The 14,888-nt window shown below is 45.9% G+C and overlaps 4 non-coding genes and 2 pseudogenes across 4 annotated transcripts; all 6 read right to left on the reverse strand.

Annotated features, from left to right (window-relative positions):
- Positions 1–613: 613 nt before the first annotated feature.
- On the reverse strand, positions 614–804 carry LOC142707610 (U2 spliceosomal RNA). The gene has a single exon (XR_012868540.1). It is a non-coding gene; the product is annotated as a U2 spliceosomal RNA (small nuclear RNA).
- Positions 805–2,094: 1,290 nt separating this feature from the next.
- Positions 2,095–2,285, reverse strand: LOC142707611 (U2 spliceosomal RNA). Its single transcript, XR_012868541.1, has one exon. It is a non-coding gene; the product is annotated as a U2 spliceosomal RNA (small nuclear RNA).
- A 1,290-nt stretch (positions 2,286–3,575) lies between these two features.
- On the reverse strand, positions 3,576–3,785 carry LOC142707628 (U2 spliceosomal RNA; annotated as a pseudogene).
- Positions 3,786–5,135: 1,350 nt separating this feature from the next.
- LOC142707639 (U2 spliceosomal RNA) lies at positions 5,136–5,246 on the reverse strand (annotated as a pseudogene).
- Positions 5,247–6,536: 1,290 nt separating this feature from the next.
- Positions 6,537–6,728, reverse strand: LOC142707627 (U2 spliceosomal RNA). The gene has a single exon (XR_012868555.1). It is a non-coding gene; the product is annotated as a U2 spliceosomal RNA (small nuclear RNA).
- Positions 6,729–13,571: 6,843 nt separating this feature from the next.
- On the reverse strand, positions 13,572–13,761 carry LOC142707625 (U2 spliceosomal RNA). Its single transcript, XR_012868553.1, has one exon. It is a non-coding gene; the product is annotated as a U2 spliceosomal RNA (small nuclear RNA).
- Between the last annotated feature and the right edge of the window lie 1,127 nt (positions 13,762–14,888).

Genomic DNA, 14,888 nt, shown 5'->3' on the forward strand with positions numbered 1-14,888 from the left:
TTTGCTCCTACAACCTCCATCCTTGCACAGTTTGTTATTCTTCCAGGTAACATAGTAACAAATCCAAATTGCTGCTCTCTTTGTAGGCAAGCAAGGGTTTGTTGCAACTGCAATTCTTACTTCTTCTTGAAATGTAGGGACGACAGTACATTCCATCACATCCACCTAGTGTACACAGGTAGGTCCATTGTGGCGGGTAGGCGGCTGGCTGCTTTAATGGCTGTTTGCTGTTCCCCTACTCCACTCCACTCCACTATTTGACTGTGGTGCTGCATCAATCAGTGGCTGGCTCAGGTGCAGCTCTTTAACTTACCTAGGAGGGAGGGAGGGAGGGCGGAGAGAAGACAAGGAAGGTGAATGAGCTGTTCCAATGTGAAATGCCGGAAACACAGAAACACAGAAGACACACACACACACACACACAACAAGAGGTGGCAATGTATTCATTAATTGCATTTAATAAATGAGCTCATTATCACACATGACTGTACAAATGCATTGTCCAACAGGTGTTGAAATAATGGGATTAAAAGGGGAGATCCCTTCAGAAAGACAGAAACAATGGCAAAGAGAAAAAACACTTTTGGAATCTGATTTTAGTCAACACATAAGGGAAGGGTGCACCGGTCCTGGAAATACTGCAATACCAGGTCAATGCGTGGAGTGGACAGAGCAAGCTCTATTTCCATCTCCCTGTTCTAAAAATCCATTTAATATATGGTCCCCAGATAGGGGACGTATCAGATATTAAACTGATAAGAACAGATACTACACTTGATCTTAGCCAAAAGGCCGAGAAGCGATAACCCGAGCGGCCCTTGCCTTGCCCGAGCCTGTCCCATACTGCTGTTCACCCCTTGCAGCGATTCAGCCTACTCCTAGGCAATTCCATGGGGCCCTGCAGGCTCACACACATTTACAGCTACTAAGCGGGAGGTGAATAAAGGCCGGAGAGGAAGCCAGACAGGATTTGCTTCTTTTGCTTGCACCACAATGCAGTGCTGAAAGAGGAGGAATCTACATAAAAACGCCTTCCTGGCAACGCCCAAATGCCCTCCTGCCATGCAGATAAACACTGGCAGCGGCAGCAAGTGCATGCCCACAGCCACCCCTTGTTCCTTCACACCTTGTATCAGCTTTAATCCAGTCCTGTGCTGCCTGCTGAGCAGCACTGAACAACACTGCCTGGGCCCAGGCTTTTATCTCTGAGGCAGGCCCCATTATGATGTCAGAAAGCTGGCTCTGGAATCCTGAGGGCTCCACTATGACACGTGCAAAGTTCCGTCTGAACTTTATATAAGACTGTGAGGCTCAGTCAGTCACTCAGTGTTGCCTGAGAGGGCAACACTGCAACAGCCGGCCGCCAGGCTGTCTTTTTTTTGCACATTTATTTGCCTCCAGGAGGCCACAAGAGGGAGACAAGGGACTGCAAAATGGAAAATAGGCATCCACCAACTTTACAGACAACTTCTCTTTGCTCCTACAACCTCCATCCTTGCACAGTTTGTTATTCTTCCAGGTAACATAGTAACAAATCCAAATTGCTGCTCTCTTTGTAGGCAAGCAAGGGTTTGTTGCAACTGCAATTCTTACTTCTTCTTGAAATGTAGGGACGACAGTACATTCCATCACATCCACCTAGTGTACACAGGTAGGTCCATTGTGGCGGGTAGGCGGCTGGCTGCTTTAATGGCTGTTTGCTGTTCCCCTACTCCACTCCACTCCACTATTTGACTGTGGTGCTGCATCAATCAGTGGCTGGCTCAGGTGCAGCTCTTTAACTTACCTAGGAGGGAGGGAGGGAGGGCGGAGAGAAGACAAGGAAGGTGAATGAGCTGTTCCAATGTGAAATGCCGGAAACACAGAAACACAGAAGACACACACACACACACACACACACACACAACAAGAGGTGGCAATGTATTCATTAATTGCATTTAATAAATGAGCTCATTATCACACATGACTGTACAAATGCATTGTCCAACAGGTGTTGAAATAATGGGATTAAAAGGGGAGATCCCTTCAGAAAGACAGAAACAATGGCAAAGAGAAAAAACACTTTTGGAATCTGATTTTAGTCAACACATAAGGGAAGGGTGCACCGGTCCTGGAAATACTGCAATACCAGGTCAATGCGTGGAGTGGACAGAGCAAGCTCTATTTCCATCTCCCTGTTCTAAAAATCCATTTAATATATGGTCCCCAGATAGGGGACGTATCAGATATTAAACTGATAAGAACAGATACTACACTTGATCTTAGCCAAAAGGCCGAGAAGCGATAACCCGAGCGGCCCTTGCCTTGCCCGAGCCTGTCCCATACTGCTGTTCACCCCTTGCAGCGATTCAGCCTACTCCTAGGCAATTCCATGGGGCCCTGCAGGCTCACACACATTTACAGCTACTAAGCGGGAGGTGAATAAAGGCCGGAGAGGAAGCCAGACAGGATTTGCTTCTTTTGCTTGCACCACAATGCAGTGCTGAAAGAGGAGGAATCTACATAAAAACGCCTTCCTGGCAACGCCCAAATGCCCTCCTGCCATGCAGATAAACACTGGCAGCGGCAGCAAGTGCATGCCCACAGCCACCCCTTGTTCCTTCACACCTTGTATCAGCTTTAATCCAGTCCTGTGCTGCCTGCTGAGCAGCACTGAACAACACTGCCTGGGCCCAGGCTTTTATCTCTGAGGCAGGCCCCATTATGATGTCAGAAAGCTGGCTCTGGAATCCTGAGGGCTCCACTATGACACGTGCAAAGTTCCGTCTGAACTTTATATAAGACTGTGAGGCTCAGTCAGTCACTCAGTGTTGCCTGAGAGGGCAACACTGCAACAGCCGGCCGCCAGGCTGTCTTTTTTTTGCACATTTATTTGCCTCCAGGAGGCCACAAGAGGGAGACAAGGGACTGCAAAATGGAAAATAGGCATCCACCAACTTTACAGACAACTTCTCTTTGCTCCTACAACCTCCATCCTTGCACAGTTTGTTATTCTTCCAGGTAACATAGTAACAAATCCAAATTGCTGCTCTCTTTGTAGGCAAGCAAGGGTTTGTTGCAACTGCAATTCTTACTTCTTCTTGAAATGTAGGGACGACAGTACATTCCATCACATCCACCTAGTGTACACAGGTAGGTCCATTGTGGCGGGTAGGCGGCTGGCTGCTTTAATGGCTGTTTGCTGTTCCCCTACTCCACTCCACTCCACTATTTGACTGTGGTGCTGCATCAATCAGTGGCTGGCTCAGGTGCAGCTCTTTAACTTACCTAGGAGGGAGGGAGGGAGGGCGGAGAGAAGACAAGGAAGGTGAATGAGCTGTTCCAATGTGAAATGCCGGAAACACAGAAACACAGAAGACACACACACACACACACACACACACACAACAAGAGGTGGCAATGTATTCATTAATTGCATTTAATAAATGAGCTCATTATCACACATGACTGTACAAATGCATTGTCCAACAGGTGTTGAAATAATGGGATTAAAAGGGGAGATCCCTTCAGAAAGACAGAAACAATGGCAAAGAGAAAAAACACTTTTGGAATCTGATTTTAGTCAACACATAAGGGAAGGGTGCACCGGTCCTGGAAATACTGCAATACCAGGTCAATGCGTGGAGTGGACAGAGCAAGCTCTATTTCCATCTCCCTGTTCTAAAAATCCATTTAATATATGGTCCCCAGATAGGGGACGTATCAGATATTAAACTGATAAGAACAGATTTTTTTTTTTTTTTTTTTTTTTTTTTAATTCATTCAGATCACGTCTTAAAAATCATAAAATTCAAAATAAAAAAGACTTAGATCATCACAATGAAAACTGAAAACGTACAATTAATTTTTGTTTTCCTCTTTCCTTTTTTTTCCTTAAGAAATCAAAAAAACATTCCTTTTTTAACAGCAATAGTTCCTAACATATCCACTAGATGTTCCTGCAAATCATTACCATCCCACTCACAGTTTACAATGCACGTTAACCATGTTGGCACACCATACCTTTCAAGAAACCCTGGTAAATTTTCTCTTACACAGAGCCGCACCCTCCTCCGCATTTTTTCAAAATTAATTTTACTACGTAACTGCTCTACTTCTTCCAATAACCTGTCTCTTTCTGCTCTTTCCTCTTCTGAAATGACACTTTTTTTCTTTCTCTCTGCTTTTTTCCTTTTTTTCTCATCACTTTGCCCACTTCCTTCCAATTTATGAAGCTTGCCTTCTTCCAAACTAACTTCCGCTTCCTTTCTTTTGACTATCTTCTTATTTTCCTCTTGTACCTCACGTTTGCTTTTCTTTGGGCACGATTTGAATATGTGCCCCTCCTCTCCACACATATTACATACTTTCCCTTTCTGACATTCATTATACTTATGTCCCTCTTGCAGACATTTTGTACACATTACTTTCTCACAGGCTTCTCTCTCATGACCATACTCTTTACAATTCAAACAAAACATATCCATTCCAAGAAAAAATAAATTTCCACACGCACTTCCAATCTTGAACCGCGCTGGAGGAAACAATAGGTTTCTAGATTCACCAATTCTCACAAATTTACAAAGAAATTTCCACTTCCCAGTCCAAAATCCAAAAGGGTTAAACACTTTCCCCTTTCCCACCACCTCCTCACAAAACTTATTGAGAAATAACTTAATGTCCTCTTCATCCACGTAAGGCGAAAACATTTTTACAACCACCAACTTTTTGTTTGGCACAAAATGTGGTGTTACCTTCACACCCACAAGTCTTGGGTCCCTTTTACCTTCCTTCAAGCGTTCTAAAAAGACAGCATAAATTTCTTCTGTGGCGAAGGTAACGTCAAAGCACCCTCTCCTCGGATAGTCCATCACCGCCAAAATGCATGATCTCTCCAGCTGAAAGAAATCCAACAAAAGAACCTTTGTGATGAACTCCAGATCCTTCCTTTGTCGCTCAGATTCCTCCACGAAAAACCGGACAGCATTCCTGGTACGCATATATTCGGGAATTTCCTCCATCCTGCTCCAAACGAATTCCAGCAATCTCCAAAGAATACCTTCAGTACCGAAGTACCAGGCAGGTGATCGCTCCCCGTTGCCCTGGACTAATCCTCCTCCCCAATAGCAGCAGAGGGGTGAAGTCTCTCCTAAGAGAAACGATCCCCCCAGGCCAAGGAAAAGGGTACCAGGGCACCTCCTGACCAAGAAACAAGGCAATACCCTAAAGTACTACACTTGATCTTAGCCAAAAGGCCGAGAAGCGATAACCCGAGCGGCCCTTGCCTTGCCCGAGCCTGTCCCATACTGCTGTTCACCCCTTGCAGCGATTCAGCCTACTCCTAGGCAATTCCATGGGGCCCTGCAGGCTCACACACATTTACAGCTACTAAGCGGGAGGTGAATAAAGGCCGGAGAGGAAGCCAGACAGGATTTGCTTCTTTTGCTTGCACCACAATGCAGTGCTGAAAGAGGAGGAATCTACATAAAAACGCCTTCCTGGCAACGCCCAAATGCCCTCCTGCCATGCAGATAAACACTGGCAGCGGCAGCAAGTGCATGCCCACAGCCACCCCTTGTTCCTTCACACCTTGTATCAGCTTTAATCCAGTCCTGTGCTGCCTGCTGAGCAGCACTGAACAACACTGCCTGGGCCCAGGCTTTTATCTCTGAGGCAGGCCCCATTATGATGTCAGAAAGCTGGCTCTGGAATCCTGAGGGCTCCACTATGACACGTGCAAAGTTCCGTCTGAACTTTATATAAGACTGTGAGGCTCAGTCAGTCACTCAGTGTTGCCTGAGAGGGCAACACTGCAACAGCCGGCCGCCAGGCTGTCTTTTTTTTGCACATTTATTTGCCTCCAGGAGGCCACAAGAGGGAGACAAGGGACTGCAAAATGGAAAATAGGCATCCACCAACTTTACAGACAACTTCTCTTTGCTCCTACAACCTCCATCCTTGCACAGTTTGTTATTCTTCCAGGTAACATAGTAACAAATCCAAATTGCTGCTCTCTTTGTAGGCAAGCAAGGGTTTGTTGCAACTGCAATTCTTACTTCTTCTTGAAATGTAGGGACGACAGTACATTCCATCACATCCACCTAGTGTACACAGGTAGGTCCATTGTGGCGGGTAGGCGGCTGGCTGCTTTAATGGCTGTTTGCTGTTCCCCTACTCCACTCCACTCCACTATTTGACTGTGGTGCTGCATCAATCAGTGGCTGGCTCAGGTGCAGCTCTTTAACTTACCTAGGAGGGAGGGAGGGAGGGCGGAGAGAAGACAAGGAAGGTGAATGAGCTGTTCCAATGTGAAATGCCGGAAACACAGAAACACAGAAGACACACACACACACACACACACACACACAACAAGAGGTGGCAATGTATTCATTAATTGCATTTAATAAATGAGCTCATTATCACACATGACTGTACAAATGCATTGTCCAACAGGTGTTGAAATAATGGGATTAAAAGGGGAGATCCCTTCAGAAAGACAGAAACAATGGCAAAGAGAAAAAACACTTTTGGAATCTGATTTTAGTCAACACATAAGGGAAGGGTGCACCGGTCCTGGAAATACTGCAATACCAGGTCAATGCGTGGAGTGGACAGAGCAAGCTCTATTTCCATCTCCCTGTTCTAAAAATCCATTTAATATATGGTCCCCAGATAGGGGACGTATCAGATATTAAACTGATAAGAACAGATAAGGTTTCAACAAAGTTTTTTATTGGCAAAAATAATATATTTTACAGACTTTTTTTTAAAATTGAAACCACAAGATAAAATCAACAGCATAATACATGAATATTCATACATTTAAATGAATACAAAGGTAATAATAATAAGACCATTAATACAGATGTTATAATAAAAGTACAGAACAATAGCAGGATAAAATTTATACAGGGCATAAAAGACATAAAAGAATAAAACCATTTTTATTTACAATGTTATGGTATTCCACATTTGCAAACACCACATGGATGTTGCTTCTTTTACCCCTAGCTGCTTTTTGTCCCTAAGATAATAAATATACATTTCACTTAGGGCATATTTCACACAATTTTTAACGTCAATAAAATCATGTTTAAAAAGCAGAATGTTCCTAACCTTCCAAATGGCATTCTTAAAACAGTTTAAAATGATCCAACAGACCATTTGCTGTTTAAAACTTGGGCAGTTAAAAAGACCATAAAACACGTATTCAAATTTAAGATCTTTAAGACCGCAGGCCCATTTCAGCAATGGGCCTACCTTCCTCCAAACCTCCTGTGCATATGGGCAGTTCCAAAACAGGTGCATTATCGTCTCGTCGTCACCACACCTGTCTCTCGGGCACTTGGCTCTCGCCACCAGTCCTCGCCTATGCTGGAATTCACGAGTAGGGAGGCACTGGTGAACGATTGCCCAGGCAAGGTCCTTGTGCACATTTGCCATAAATTTCCCGAAAACGTTCCGCCACACCACCTTGGACCTTGCCTGTGAGAAATTTGAAACTGCCAGTGTATCCTCCTGCCGCCTACAGGAGAGTGACACTTTTTTCTGGTCCCCCAATATGTCAGGCTCCAATTCTTGGAGACCTAGGAGCCTGACAGTTTTTTCGAGCACCGCATATTGTTTTGGGGGACACAGAAGCACAGGAGAATTCAAAGGGACACGAAACCATCGTTTAAAAATCATGCCCGTAGCGTACTTTAAAAAGTAGCTAAAAATACCATCAGAATTATACATTTTAAAACAGAAGCAAAAGTATTTAATGTAAAAGAAGTTAAAAAGGTTAGGAACATCTCTCCCGCCATTGTCCTTACATCTGTACATAAAATCACGTTTTAGTTTTTCCATTTTGGAACCCCATAAAAACATAAAACAGATCCTGGTCACTTTTTTAATATATAAAATTGTTGGAGGGAAAACCATAGCTACATAAAGCATTATGGGTAATAAAACAGATTTAATTATTAAAACTTTTCCCTCCATGGTGAGATTTCTCAAATTCCACATTAAAACCTTTTTTTCCATTTTGGCAATTACTGAATCCCAATTGGGTCTCCCATCGTTTTCTTGATTAAAAACAATTCCTAAAATTTTTATCTGATCCTGCTGCATGTTAACTCCTGGTGTCACAGAGGAATCCCATACACCAGTATAAAAACAGTCACACTTATCAACGTTTAATTTAAAACCAGAGGCTTCACAAAAAAAGCCGGTGTTCCTCAATGCCCGTCTCATAGAAGCGGCGTCTGGGCATAGGACGGTGGCGTCATCCATATAGCCTAGGATTTTTACCTGGTTCCCCCTTCCTCCAGGTATGGGCACGCCTCTGATGACTTTATCATCTCTTATTAGGGTGAACAGAGGTTCTATGGCACAAATAAAAAGGAGCGGAGACAACGGGCACCCCTGTTTCACCCCTGATAAAAGAGGAACACCTTTAGTTAAAAATCCGTTGATAGAAATTTGGCTAAAACAGGATCGATATAAAAGCTTAATACGTGTTAAAATAATTTCAGGAACAGCCATCTTTTTAAGAACCATAAAAAGATATTCATGGGAGACCCGGTCAAAAGCCTTCTCGAAATCTAAGGATAAAATAGCAAGGCTTTGACCCCTTTCTTTAAAATACCAAATGATGTCACGTAAAATATTCAGGGACTCAGTAATTGACCTCCCAGGTACCCCACATACCTGGTTTGGATGGATTAATTTATGAATAAAAGGTTTAAAACGGATTGTTATTAGTTTAGCTAAAATTTTACAATCAACGTTTAAAAGAGTAATAGGGCGCCAGTTTTTTAACTGGTCCCTCTCACCTTTTTTAAAAATTAAGGACACAATCCCCCTCCTCCAGGAAGGGGGCAGCTCTTCAGTAATAAAAACTTCCTTATACAATAAAAACATGTCATTCTTTAAAATTTCCCAAAAAGCATGATAAAATTCGATGGGCAGACCATCTTCCCCAGGAGCTTTCCCATTAGAAAAACTTTTAAAAGCAAATAAAAGTTCCTCCAAGGTAATATTACGGGATAAAACTTCCTGGTCTAAAATATCTAGCTTGGCATCAAGGGAATTAAGAACATGTTCTAAAAAGGAAGGATCAATATTTTTCTTGTTAAAAAGAGATTGGTAGAAATTAAAAGCAGAATTTAAAATGCCGACCATAGTGGTTTCTCCTTCAAGGTTTAAAATGACATCTCGTTTATCCATTACCTTTTTGAAGAAGAACCGGGAACACTTCTCGCCATCCTCGAGGTGCTTTACATGTGAATTAAAAATTATTTGTTTCCCTTTCTCTTCTATGGCATATTTTATTTCAGCTTTAAGATTTAAGATATCATCATCAACATCCATACCAATCTCCTTCAATTTAAAAAGTACATGTAAACGTTTATTAAGAACATAAAACCATTGTTTTTTCTCTTTTGCTTTCTTCTTACCTGCTCGAATAAAAAAAGCTCTGATTTTGGGTTTAATGCCCTCCCACCAGTGTAGCATAGGCTGACTGGGCGCTCTATGGGACTGCCAACACTGGTAGGTCCGCACAAACTCCTCTTTAATGATGGGGTCCTCCAGGAGTGTGGTGTTTAGTCTCCAGGGACCCCTACAAGCTTTTTGCTCTCCCTCTAGCTCCAGGTGCACTGAAAGGAGCTTGTGATCAGATAAAATATTTGTTAAAAGCAAACATTTTTTGGGAATAAAACTATTAGAAGTGAAAATAAAATCAATTCTGGAGCTCACTCTTCCATTGGACCAGGTGGGGCCTGGGTCCGCAGGCAAGAGTTCCCTCCAGCAATCTTTCAATTTAAAATCACCAATAAAATTCTTGAGCAGGTAAGAAGTACGGTCAATTTTTCGATTAAAATCCCCACCCTGCCGGTGTTCTCCATCTCGCACACAGTTAAAATCACCACCCACCAGCAGGGGGGTAGACCCAACACAAAACAATGGTAAAATCTCTAATAGTTCTGCCCTCTCCTGTTTGGTAGGAGGGGCATAAACGTTTAAAACACGAATTAAAATTCCATTAAAAAGCAAATGTATTAAAATAGCTCTGCCGGGCATGATTTCAGTCACTGTTTGGATGGAGATAAAACGACCTCGGCAGAGCAATCCAACCCCCGCAGAGCGACAGTCATTTCCACCAGACCAGACTGAGGGGCCTAGTTTCCAGTCCATCTTTAAATCTTGATATTCCAAGTCATTAGGGATTCCACATTCTTGAAGCAGGCAAAGGTCAAAGTCCACAGTCTCTAAAAATGAAAATAAAGCAGTCCTGCGGACAGGGCTCTTTAGGGACCTCACATTTAGTGAGGCGACTTTGATAGGAACCAACATAGTCTTAGTTGAGGTCAGGGTCCGAACCAGAAGAGTCGTACTCGGAGATCAGCTGCGAGTCTGGACCCCCTTTTTGAGGGGTCAATAAATCTTGGATGTTGGTAGGGTCAGAGCCAGATACGTGGGCGGCTCCAACCCCCACACTGCTCTCATCCGAACTCCGATAGGCAGCTTTCCTCCGAACTCCGGACTCCTCTTCCTCTCGCTGTCTCTTTGCAGAATGGCTCCTATCCATCTCCTCGAAGTCGCTCTCACCCATCTCTGGCCCCTGGCTGAAGATATCGCTGATGTCCTTCCTGGGCAGCTGCACAGGGGCCTGTGAGGTCCCATCACTCTTGGCAACCTTTGCCTGCTTACGGGGAGCCTTCATCGCAAGCCCCTCCACAACCGCAGTGGAGGAACTTTGCTCCGACCCCCCCGTTGACCGGAAATGGTCAAAACGAGGCTCCAATCCAGCATATTTTAGGGTTTTCTTAATGGAGCCCTCGTCTGACACAGAGTGTCTCCGCTCCATGCCCACACTCTTGGGACAGGCGTCAGGTCCTACTGCAGAACCTACGGAGCCACGACGCCTGTCGCTAACCACTGCCTCAACAGGGTCCACTGCAGGCGGAGCAGAGGACCTGTTTGCAGAGGTGCCGGTCAACTTATGTCCAGCAGAGTCAGAATTCCTCCTGCTCTGCCTGGACCCGGTGGAATCCCTATGGCCGTCCCTCGAGGCTGACATCGGTGGGCCCCCCGATGGAGCTGTGAAGGACTTTGGCCTGGACCCCTCAGTCGTCAATGCTCGTTTTGGGGCATTACCAGCGGCGTCTGCACATGTTGTAAACTGCCGCTCTGGCCCTGGTCTGGGTGGCCCAGATTTCGCTCTGCGGGGGCAATCTTTAAAAGCATGCCCAGTCATGCCGCACAGATTGCACAACACCTCGGAACTGCATTTTGCCGCTACGTGTCCAACCTGGCCACACCTGTTACACTGCACCACATGGGGCCGGTCACAATGTTCTCTGGTGTGGCCATATCTCAAGCAGTTCCGGCAGGCTATTGGCATCTGGGGGTAAAATAGGAATCCTCGATTCTTCCCAATGGCAAAGTTCTGGGGTGGGTGATGTAAGCCTCCAATGCCATTGGGATCCTGGCGGAACTTCACCCAATATTTCCTTTTGCCATTCCAGAAGCTCTGGGTGTTCAAGATTTTATGTGAGAAGCGGACCTCCCTGCAGTAACGACTGAGGAAGGTTTCAATGTCACACTCTGAGACAAATGGACTGAACATGCACATCACGAGCGGGACTTCTTCCTCCCCGTAGAGGAATAAAAAGTTCAGTCCATTTAGCCGCTCCTCACTCTGGTCCGCATCAGACAATCTTTTGTGCATGTTGTCGCAACATGCCGCGGCCGTAAAGGATACGGTGTACCGACCGCGGCTTTCCTGGTCGTTGAGACACAGGATGTCCGCCCGCTTGAGCCCCAGGAAGTCCAGCAGAATCACCTCCACAATGAAGCGAAGGTTCTTCCGCTGGCGATGGCCTTCTTCCACCTCGATGCGGACGGACTGGCGCAACCGGGTGTCCCCGGATGCAAATCCAAATGTATATGGCATTTTCAGTGCCTGGGGGCTAAGCCTGTCCCTTATAGCAGCAAGGGCTCAGATTCCACAATTAAGTGGAACCCTCCCCCAAGGCCAAGGATTAGGGTACCCCAGACACCTACGAAGCCCGATAAACGCCCTCGGAACGCTCTTAGAAAAACGCCTCAAGGCCGGTTGACCTCTTGGGTAAGGCGCGATCGCAACTCGTTGTCCGGGGGCTAAGCCCACTCCCCAAATAGCAGCAAGGGGGTGAAGTCTCTCTGTGAAAAGAGACGATCCCCCAAGGCCAAGGAGCAGGGTACCCCGGACACCTCCCAACAAAACCAGATGCAGAAATACTACACCTGATCTTGCCAAAAGGCCGAGAAGCGATAACCCGAGCGGCCCTTGCCTTGCCCGAGCCTGTCCCATACTGCTGTTCACCCCTTGCAGCGATTCAGCCTACTCCTAGGCAATTCCATGGGGCCCTGCAGGCTCACACACATTTACAGCTACTAAGCGGGAGGTGAATAAAGGCCGGAGAGGAAGCCAGACAGGATTTGCTTCTTTTGCTTGCACCACAATGCAGTGCTGAAAGAGGAGGAATCTACATAAAAACGCCTTCCTGGCAACGCCCAAATGCCCTCCTGCCATGCAGATAAACACTGGCAGCGGCAGCAAGTGCATGCCCACAGCCACCCCTTGTTCCTTCACACCTTGTATCAGCTTTAATCCAGTCCTGTGCTGCCTGCTGAGCAGCACTGAACAACACTGCCTGGGCCCAGGCTTTTATCTCTGAGGCAGGCCCCATTATGATGTCAGAAAGCTGGCTCTGGAATCCTGAGGGCTCCACTATGACACGTGCAAAGTTCCGTCTGAACTTTATATAAGACTGTGAGGCTCAGTCAGTCACTCAGTGTTGCCTGAGAGGGCAACACTGCAACAGCCGGCCGCCAGGCTGTCTTTTTTTTGCACATTTATTTGCCTCCAGGAGGCCACAAGAGGGAGACAAGGGACTGCAAAATGGAAAATAGGCATCCACCAACTTTACAGACAACTTCTCTTTGCTCCTACAACCTCCATCCTTGCACAGTTTGTTATTCTTCCAGGTAACATAGTAACAAATCCAAATTGCTGCTCTCTTTGTAGGCAAGCAAGGGTTTGTTGCAACTGCAATTCTTACTTCTTCTTGAAATGTAGGGACGACAGTACATTCCATCACATCCACCTAGTGTACACAGGTAGGTCCATTGTGGCGGGTAGGCGGCTGGCTGCTTTAATGGCTGTTTGCTGTTCCCCTACTCCACTCCACTCCACTATTTGACTGTGGTGCTGCATCAATCAGTGGCTGGCTCAGGTGCAGCTCTTTAACTTACCTAGGAGGGAGGGAGGGAGGGCGGAGAGAAGACAAGGAAGGTGAATGAGCTGTTCCAATGTGAAATGCCGGAAACACAGAAACACAGAAGACACACACACACACACACACACACACACAACAAGAGGTGGCAATGTATTCATTAATTGCATTTAATAAATGAGCTCATTATCACACATGACTGTACAAATGCATTGTCCAACAGGTGTTGAAATAATGGGATTAAAAGGGGAGATCCCTTCAGAAAGACAGAAACAATGGCAAAGAGAAAAAACACTTTTGGAATCTGATTTTAGTCAACACATAAGGGAAGGGTGCACCGGTCCTGGAAATACTGCAATACCAGGTCAATGCGTGGAGTGGACAGAGCAAGCTCTATTTCCATCTCCCTGTTCTAAAAATCCATTTAATATATGGTCCCCAGATAGGGGACGTATCAGATATTAAACTGATAAGAACAGATTTTTTTTGATTGAAAATTGCTTTATTGACAATCAATCGTCATCATACAAACATTACTGCGACGCAGCGCAAGCCATGAAGCAGCAAATAATAAATAATAACAGTCGTCAAACATAACATGACAGTATAATACACAGTACAGGCTAGCCTATGCTATACATTACACCACATGCTACACTAACATTCTTGCATTCACTAAAGCCAAACAACAAAGCATTACAGACAAGTGATGGGATAGGGGAGTGGGTAGGAGGGGATAGGGAAGGGGGAAATCACAGGCCCGAAGCTTTATTGAAAGACAACACACAAGAAGGGAGAGTGGGGGGAAGGGGAGTATCAGTCCTCTTCCTCATCGACGTCCGGGCTGTCCCAGGTGGAATAGTCTCTGAGCAGGCTGTGGATCAGCCTGCGGCAGTCCTGGACGGGCACACTCTCTCTCCGCAAAATCAGACGGTTCCTGGCGAACCATATAGCGTCCTTAAAGCAATTCATAAGGCGCCAGGCTTCCTGGATTGCTCCATCCGTGGTATTCCCAGGAAATAGTCCATAAAGTACCGAGCGGTACGACAGTCTGTTCCTGGGTACTGAGTCCTTGAGTTCGTGTTCCAAGGCTTTCAACAGACCCTGTGCAAAGGGGCACTGCCAGAAAATGTGCAAAGATGTTTCCTCCGTGAAGGGGCACCTGGGGCAGTACCGGGTCTTGCACAGGTTGCGGGCATGCATGAATGACCTAAGAGGCAGTCCTCCCTGGATGGCCATCCATGAAATGTCCTTGTGCCCGTTGGTCAACCTGCCAGATGACACGTTAGTCCAAACAGTCTCCAACGTGTCGGCATGAAGCCCTGGAACAGACTCCAGTGAGTCCTTTGCTCTGATGTGCTTGTGGATCGTCTTAGGTTTCCACAAGTCGGGCTTAAGACCCTCCAGTTGATGCTCCCTCACAAACCGGACGACATCTCCGTAGAACCAGGGAGCGTGCCAGTTGTAAGGGAAGGAGCTGTCCCACTTGTCCCAGCCAAAACCTCGCCAGAGGGGAAGGAGGAAGTAGCGGGACATGGCCTTGCCCGCAGAGCCGTTTGCTGTCCTCAGAGTCCTACGAACACAGTCACATACAAAAGCGATCCGCAGCAGAGTGGGAATGTCGGGTATACCCTTCCCACCTTT

The sequence above is a fragment of the Rhinoderma darwinii genome, unplaced genomic scaffold (genome assembly GCF_050947455.1).
Source record: "Rhinoderma darwinii isolate aRhiDar2 unplaced genomic scaffold, aRhiDar2.hap1 Scaffold_3864, whole genome shotgun sequence".
In the NCBI taxonomy this organism is placed as follows: domain Eukaryota; kingdom Metazoa; phylum Chordata; class Amphibia; order Anura; family Rhinodermatidae; genus Rhinoderma; species Rhinoderma darwinii.